Source organism: Ovis canadensis, chromosome 6, assembly GCF_042477335.2.
Source record: "Ovis canadensis isolate MfBH-ARS-UI-01 breed Bighorn chromosome 6, ARS-UI_OviCan_v2, whole genome shotgun sequence".
In the NCBI taxonomy this organism is placed as follows: domain Eukaryota; kingdom Metazoa; phylum Chordata; class Mammalia; order Artiodactyla; family Bovidae; genus Ovis; species Ovis canadensis.
In genome coordinates, this window is record NC_091250.1 from 41,053,542 (window position 1) to 41,062,339 (window position 8,798).

The following is an 8,798-nucleotide window of genomic DNA, read 5'->3' on the forward strand; positions in this document are numbered from 1 at the left end:
TAGAATGGCTAAGACCACACTAACTAAACCAGCTCTGCTCTTGTAAACTTCTGCAAGAGAAACTTGCTATGAATAAAACCTACTAAAATGAGGTGATTTGCAAACCATGTGGGGATGCTTTGGCAAATGTGTTGGTAAAGGGATTTTTCAAAGAAAATTGAAAATACTTATGGCCATGTTTGGGGCTTCCCTGCTGGCTCAATGGTAAAGAATTCACCTCTTGGCCAAGCCGGAGACCTGAGTCAGAAAGATCCCCTGGAGAAGGAAATGGCAACCCATTCTTGCCTGGAAAATTTCATGGACAGAGGAGCCTGATGGGCTACAGTCTATAGGGTCACAGAATCAGACATGACTTAGCAACTAAACAGCAGCAGTATGGCCATGTTTAAGCATAACGGGTTCTTATATCTAACCCCATCTCTCTCCAAACCCTTTTCTAGAATCCTAACCTTAAGCTTAAATCTTCTAGACAACACAGGTAAGAGATAGTCAACTTGATAAACAGGGCCACAAGATGAAATCTAAAATAAAAAATCTCAAAGTTAAGCATACTTCCTTTTGAAATATGTATATTTTTTACAAAGAACTGAAATGTGAAAATCATTTGTCTTTATCCTCTATTGAGATTAAAACTTCATTTGCTATCATGTTTTATATATAAATTATGGCTAAAGTACCTATACAAAAATAAAATATTTGGTTATTATTCTCACTTTAAAGTTATAAATAATAAGTTGTCCTGGGGTAAATAGAAAATAATAAGTTGTCCTCTTAGAAAAATAACTGTTGAAGAAATATAAGTTTTTATGAATGGTAGGTATTATAAATACAAGATAACATGAAAGTGCTTTATTGCTTTACATTTGAATAGATTTCAGTGTAGTTCCACAATTTCTTTATTGCATACATAGTGATATGAAGCCACTATAGTCACTTAAACTTTACATATTTTTTTGCTTAGATTAAGGACTATTTAAAATTCTATGAGAACTGCCTTTTGTTTTCATTTGAGGTTTACAGCCCTATGCTTGTGGTTTGACTATGTGGTGCACGATACGTGTCTATTTGGTTACAGTACTATTTGTCGTCAGGTGTTTACCAGAGTCTAACCAATAAAAAGCATATCACTATTGCCTAACAAAATCTGTTTCATTTGAGCATTTGCTTTCCACTAGAAAGTACCTATGAGTCTCTGTATTAAGCAGTCATTTAAATATAGGATGTTCAAATAAGGCTACTTCTGTTGGTAATAACAACCATCATCCTTAACTTTTTACAAAGATATCTGAAAGACTTCTTAAGATAGTTTCAGAGGTGAAATAAGAATGTCAAAGCGTTTTCATATCCAGTGAATTCTGTGTACCAAAGGAGAGGCATTCTCCTTGGTTACTCTGTTGACCAAGCAAAGTGACATATTACAATAATGTGGGAAATACCTCCAAATCTTATCACGTGTAAATCGGCTATTTACACAGCATGTGAAGCAATACAGAAAAGCACAGCATGATACAAAAATAAGAGCTTGCCATCTATGGTACAATTACTAGGTTAATACACTATGCCAAGCACTGAACGTTTTGTAGTATAACCTAACAACCATTATTTCACTTGTTAGCAAAATGACATTTAGATTAATTTAGTGAAATGATTTAAGGATCATAGAAAAACAAACATTGAAACCTAGATCCAATATCCTCCTTTACTTAAATAATATTAGAGATAGGAGGTAGAAAATTGATTTATTAGGTATGACAAAGAATTATCAATTCAGACTGTCTTTTAATAAGTCCATCACACTTTTGTGTGGAGGCTAACAGGTAGCTTAATTGCTGGTTAGAATTTCCAGGCTGAACAGATGGTCCCAGGAAAAAAACTGATCTGTGCTAGTCAGGTCACAATCAAGTAACAGAGTGACTTCACTTTCACTTTTCACTTTCATGCATTGGAGAAGGAAATGGCAACCCACTCCAGTGTTGTTGCCTGGAGAATCCCAGGGATGGGGGAGCCTGGTGGGCTGCCATCATGGGGTCGCACAGAGTAGGACACAACTGAAGCGACTTAGCAGCAGCAGCAGCAGCATTGCAATTAAATCCATTGGTAAGTACATGGCACTATGGAATATTTGCTATTCTATTTGGTAGTGATAATAAGAGACTATGAAATAAAGATGGCCGAAGAATTGATGCTTTTGAACTGTGGTGTTGGAGAAGACTCTTGAGAGTCCCTTGGATTGCAAAGAGATCCAACCAGTCCATTCTACAGGTGATCAACCCTGGGTGTTCTTTGGAAGGAATGATGCTAAAGCTGAAACTCCAGTAACTTTGGCCACCTCATGCAAAGAGTTGACTCATTGGAAAAGACTCTGATGCTGGGAGGGATTGGGGGCAGGAGGAGAAGGGGGCGACCAAGGATGAGATGGCTGGATGGCATCACTGACTCGATGGACGTGAGTTTGAGTGAACTCCAGGAGTTGGTGATGGACAGGGAGGCCTGGCGTGCTGTGATTCATGGGGTCGCAAAGAGTCGGACACGACTGAGCAACTGAACTGAACTGAACTGGACTAATTCCAAAGTACAGTTGTGTTTCTGTTAAGTGTCAGAGGTTGTTAGGAGTTAACTCATTTCCTAGATTAGAAGATGAATGAACTTTACCCCACTAAAGGCTGGAAGGAAATGTATTACCCTTCTAGACATAGTTAAGACAATATGTATGATAGCTATCTATGGAGGGAAGAAAGACATTGTGATGTCAGACACTTTACTCTGTTCTAGAAAGAAGCAAGACACTAATGAAAAACTTTTTAGAGGGACTCTTCAAGTTATCCCTAAGCGGTCATAATAAATTCTACTAGTATTTTCAATTCAATGAGGAAATTAGCATTCTCAAGGAATCCTGCAAAAAATATTTTTGATAGGTAAGGAATACAGTCCACCCTTTGCATCAGCAGATGAGGAACCAGGGGATACCCAGGAGGGACAACTGTAAGGGGCTTGAACATCTACAGAGTTTGCTGACCGTGGGGATCCTGGAACCAATCCCACACAGCTACTGAGACAGGACTGTAGTTTTTGTCTTTGACTTTTGTCAGTTAACACTTTCTCAATTTGTCTGTTTTCTAATTTTTATTGGAGCAGAGTTGATTTACAATGTTGTGTTAATTTCAGGTGTACATCAAAGTGAATCAGTTACACATATACACATATCTACTCTTTTTTAGATCTTTCTCCCATATAGACCTTTACGGATTATTGAGTAGAATTCTCTGTTCTATACAGTAGGTCCTTATTAGCTAACTATTTTATATATAGTAATGTGTCTATGTCAATTCCAGTCCTAATTTAGAGACTGTATTCTCATAAAGTAATGCTCTCTTTTATACTAAGCCAAAATTATATGAGAATACATATACTATTTTTAAAGGTATTGTTTATGAATTCTCTTTAATAAAAGAAAAATGCACTAAGGAAAATGCTTTTCCTTAAAAAGAATAAACAAGACAGGTTTGAAATATATGGAATCTAAGACCTGCAAAAAAGGATAATCATTTTTGCATAATGGGAGTTATTAAACAAACTTCACCTCTGCCTCCCACACCTCCACACACATGTATTTGCCAACAACCAAAAACTCCTTGTGGGTCAATAATACTCACACTAAGAGGAGTCTAACTTTATTTTTGGTGGCACAAAACTGAATTTCTAGCATTTAGGAAGAAAACTGATGGCTTTCTTTCAATGAACTATTGTAAAGAAAACAAAGCTTAAATTTTGATCAGAATCATTTTATTTACTAAGACATTCCAGAGATTTCCCATATACACTGTACCCAATTGTCATTATTAATATCTTACACTAATGTGGTATATTTATTAATAATTGACATAGTAACTGAAATCCATACTGTATTCAGATTTCCAATCTAATGCTTTTTTCTATTCCAAGATTCTATCCAGGTTACATTAAAATTAGTTGTCATGTACCTTTAGGCGTTTCTTAGCTATTAGTTTCTCCAATTTTCTTCAGTTAAATAAAAATTTATGGGCCTGTAGTATTTACAATGTTGTGTTAGTTTCCAGTGCATAGCAAAGTGAGTCTGTTACACATATATCCACTCTTTCAGATTCTCTTCCCAAATAGACCATTACAGAGTACTGAGTTGAGGTCCCTGTGCTACACAGCTGGTCCTTGTTAGTTACCTATTTTATATATAGTAGTGTGTATGTCAGTCCCAATCCTCCAGTTTATCCCTGTCCCCTCACCCCCCAGTAACCATACATTTGTTTTCTATATCTGTAACTCTTTCTATTTTATAGGTAAGTTCCTTTGCCCCCTTCCTTTTTAGATTCCACATATAATAATTTTCCCCATTTTTGATGGCATTGACAGCTTTGACGTGTTTTGCAGGATCAGGCCAGGTGTTTTATAAAATGCTCCTTTATTAGTTTTATGGAATATTTTTTCTTATGACAAGTGGGCTTCTAGGTTTGGAGGAAAACCACAGAGGTGCCATTTTCATCACACTATATCAAAGGTATGATTTATCACTGTTGATGTTGACCTTGGTCACCTGGCTGACAAATGTTGTCAAACTTCTCCACTGTAAAGTTACCTTTTTTAAACTTCTTCCATGCTGTACTTTCTGGAAGGAAGTGCTATGGGCAGCTCATACCTAAAGATTAAGGAGTTATATTCCTCCTCTTTAAGGATGGATTATCTTTATAAATTATTTGGAGTTTCTCTGCATGAGAGATTTCTCTCTTCTTCCCTATTTATTTGTGATCTATAGCAGCATAAGCACAACTATCTATTTTATATTTGGATTATAATCCAATATGACTTTTAAATTTATTTCTATAATTGTTCCAGCTTTAGCCATCGGGAGCTCATTCAGTTGGCTCCTACGTTCCTTTGACATATCCCATCTTTGTACGTGTGTGTGTGTTCAAGCATTTCCTTCATTTCCGGTCCTATAAAATGCTCCAGGCTCATCTTGTATGTTTTTACCCCAATCCTAGAGTCAGCCCTTTCTGCAAGGAGCTCTGGTCCCTTTTATTGAAAAATGGTATGTGAAAGCAAGACCTGAGCTTGTCCCTACAATATCATCTTTTAATCCATGTACTCAGAATCTTATATTTATTTAGATCTTTCTTTCATCAGTTTTGTAGTTTCACTCATATAGATCCTGTATATTTTGTTAGATGCATACCTTTGTTTTTGGTGCTAATGTTTTCTTGAATTTTAAGTTCCAATTGTTCATTGACGGTAGACAGGAACTTTCCTAAATTAACCTTGTCACTTGTGACCTTGCTATAATCAATTATTAATTCCATGAGTAGTTTTTGTTTTGGGGGGATGTTTTTCATAGACAATCGTGTCACCTGAGAATAGTTTTACTTCTATTTCCTTTTCTTCCTGTTTGCATGCACTTTCAGTATGTTATGTACTTTTTATATTTCATATTTTCTGAGTTCTGTTACTCCCCTTCAAATCTTTTCTCCAATCACATTATTTCTGAGTTTTTCTGGTTTATGTTGTTCTATCTTCTACCATTTAAACAATTTCCCTTGTTTTGAAATATAGGGTTACAGTTTTCATCTTTTTTGCTGTTTCATATTTTTATTACAACAGCTTTACATAGAATTATAATTCTTTTCATGGCACACTTTTAGTTTAAATAAGCTATTCTATACTTTAAAGAGACAGGTGTGTGTAGAATAGATTTTCTAGCTTCCAGAGCTTCCTTTTCTGATGTTTTCATAAAATGACACTTTCATACCCTGGTCATTTCTTAGCTCTGTCTTCTCTTCTCCCACTGTCATCTGGACCTTTTTTCTCTGCTTATGTTGTCTCTAATCTGTCTAATTTGGAATTCTACTCCCAGAAGTGTCCCCTTAGTGTTGGGCTCTTTTCCATGAAGGGAGATCAGGTTTATTAAGTTTTGAGAATTCATAGACCGCCTCCTCCCCCCACCCCCATCCCATGAGCACCTTCAGACCTTCCTGCTCATCCGTCTGTATTCACTCTGAAATTAGAGTCTGTCAGTTCTGCTGCTAATTTCATATTGATCTCCCTTGCTTGTCAGTGAATACCTGTTGGCAGTCAGAGGTTCTCATGGCATTTAACTACCCTGTTGTCTTCCCACTATTTCCTCTTACGCAGATTCTGATATTAAGTTGGAGGTTTGCTCCCACCTGTTCACATTTTGAACTTTAAAAGGATTCTTTCTTGTTGTAGCCATGATTTGTTCTTGGAATTACTGTCCTAGATGTTTTATGAGGAGATTCAGACTACACTGTCTCCAGTCATCTTCCTAGAGTCTTCAATATTCATGTTACTCAGGATGGTGGGGGATAAGGTATTTTTAAAAACATTTTTACAAGCTTTTTCTATATTTTTGAAGGCAATCCAAATGCAAGTTGAAATGATTACAGATGATAGGTTGATTCTGCCTTTTAGATACCTTTCATGTCATTTAAAATAAATTAGGCTTTTTTTTTGCTTAGCCTCAAATTAATATACCTACAAGTGTAAGTCTATTCCCATACCTCCCCAACCTGCTGAAGAGTACTCTCATACATATAAAACATCAGAACTAGGCTTAAAATAATTTGTGATGACTGCCCTATGTTTTCAGGCCAAGCATTTTGGAGGAGCTCATCACTTTATTTATTACCATATTTGTGTTCTAACATTCTGATTTTACCTGTAGCCCTCTTCTCTACAATCTACAGCAGCAGTCTCCAACCTATTTGGCACCAAAGACCAGCTTTGTGGAAGACCATTTTTCCATGGATGGTGGTGGTGGGAGAGGGGCCGAGGGGGAATTGGTTCAGGTGGTAATGTGAGCCATTGGGAGCCACACATGAAGCTTTGCTTGCTACCACAGTTCACCTCCTGCTGTGCGGCCTGGTTCCTAACCGGTCCACGGCCCTGAGGGTTAGGGACCCGTGATCTACAGTCCAATTTAACAAACTGGCTGCTGTCTAAATGTGGTCCAAGATATGCTTTGCTTAGTACTTAAAAACAAACAAAATAAGTTACAAACACTTAAAAATCAGATTTCACATAGAAAACCAGACCTCTGGCTGCTCTTAAAAAATTGAGCTCTGATGGCATTAGGCCCACTACTTGAAACTTGTTCCCTGATTAAACACAGACCATGCTGTCAGGTTTGTGGCACTTTTCTTCTAGACAGCTTGTGCCATTTACCTTCCAGTCATAATAGACATTATAGGTTTGTAACCTATGGTCTAGCATCTCTGATTTCAACCTCTGATGTTGGCTTAAAATACCAAATATATGCTGATAATTTCTAGATCTGTTTCTACTTAGATGTTCTGCAGACTCCCCAGAAGCCATATATTCAAAACCAAACTAATTTTTTAAAAGCCTAATTTTCTTCTACTATTTGCCAAATGATCCAGTTAACATAATTACATTCCTACAGTTGTCCAAATTGGAGAAGGCAATGGCACCCCACTCCAATACTCTTGCCTGGAAAATCCCACGGACGGAGGAGCCTGGTAGGCTGCAGTCCATGGAGTCGCTAAGAGTCGGATACGACTGAGTGACTTCACTTTGACTTTTCACTCTCATGCATTGGAGAAGGAAATGGCAACCCGCTCCAGTGTTCTTGCCAGGAGAATCCCAGGGACAGTGGAGCCTGATGGGCTGCTGTCTATGGGGTTGCACAGAGTTGGACACGACTGAAGCGACTTAGCAGCAGCAGTAGCAGTTGTCCAAATTAGAACTCAGATGGTAAAGAAACTGCCCGCAATGCAGGAGACCCAGGTTTAATCCCTGCATTGGGAAGATCCCCTGGAAAATGAAATGGCAACCCACCAGTATTATTTCCTGGAAAATCCCAAGGGCAGAGGATCCTGGCAGGCTGCAGTCCCTGGGGTCACAAAAAGTCAGACATGACTGAGGGGCTAACACAGTTGTCTAAATTAGAAAAACCCTTAGGGTCAGTCTTTCCTCCTCCTTTCTCATCCTAACCACAGCTTATCAGTCATGTACCAAACTATGACATGTCTTGCCAGTATTTAAAATACTTTTTCCATCTTGATATCTGAAGATCTATTTACTTTTCAAGACAGAACAAATTATTCAATTTCTGAAACTATGTCACTCACCTCCAGGAACACTTAGTTGCTTCTTTCCATGTACAGGCATCTCAAGTACATTATATTGTATGATATTTAACACCAGCTCTCCCATTAGACTAAGGATTCCTCAAGAACAAAGATCACAATTTAGTTATCTTTGTATCAACAATACTAAGACAAAAAAAAAAAAAAAAACCATGGGACTCAACAAGTATGTCAAATAAATAAATAAATGTTTTACAAATTAATGAAAATAATACTGTTTCATATTGTGGTTTTTGCCTTCCTGTATTTTCTATATGCTTTCTATATCTTTGGTTAAATTGTCCATTTTTTGCTAGTGCTTTCTTTGGATGATACTAGAACCATTTTAAATTTCACACCCTATGACTATAAAGTTAAATGGCTATGTCAAAAGAAAACATAAGAGGGTTTCTTAAGTAACTTAAAATTTTTGTTTTAATAAGGGTATCAGGTATTAGCTCTGAAAAATATATTATTATTCACAAAACAGATCCCTGAGGGGCAACTGAACAGCTGTTGAAAGTTCTGGCACATCACTATGCCAGCCTGAGCTTAATGACCTACATGTGAAGGGCTAAATATCCAATTACTAATCCTCCTTCAGCTACTCTTTGGCCTGATATGGAGGTAGCTGAAAAAAGATGCCCTACTAACAGATCAGAAATG